This window comes from Salvelinus sp. IW2-2015, linkage group LG20 (genome assembly GCF_002910315.2).
Source record: "Salvelinus sp. IW2-2015 linkage group LG20, ASM291031v2, whole genome shotgun sequence".
In the NCBI taxonomy this organism is placed as follows: domain Eukaryota; kingdom Metazoa; phylum Chordata; class Actinopteri; order Salmoniformes; family Salmonidae; genus Salvelinus; species Salvelinus sp. IW2-2015.
Genome location: NC_036860.1, coordinates 45,735,383 through 45,735,727, shown reverse-complemented (window position 1 = coordinate 45,735,727; position 345 = coordinate 45,735,383).

The window sequence follows — 345 nt, the reverse complement described above, 5'->3', positions numbered from 1 at the left end:
AAACCTGAACCTATAGGGGGGGTCTGGGTGGCATCTATCCTCGGTGGCGCTCAGGTGCGGGACGCAGACCTCGCTCCACCACTGGCTCACCCCACTTCGGTTGCACCTCTGGTGCGGGGACCCTCGTCGCCGACCCCCGGACTGGGCCCCCTCGTCGCGGGCCCCGGACTGGGCACCCTCGCCGCGGCCCCGGACTGGGCACCCCTCGCTGCGGGCCCCGGACTGGGGACCGCGGACTGGAGACCGTCGCGCTGGAGGCTCCGGACTGGAGGCCGTCGCTGGAGGCTGCCGGAGCTGAGACCGTCGCTGGAGACTCCGGACTGGAGAACCGTCGCTGGACGTCCG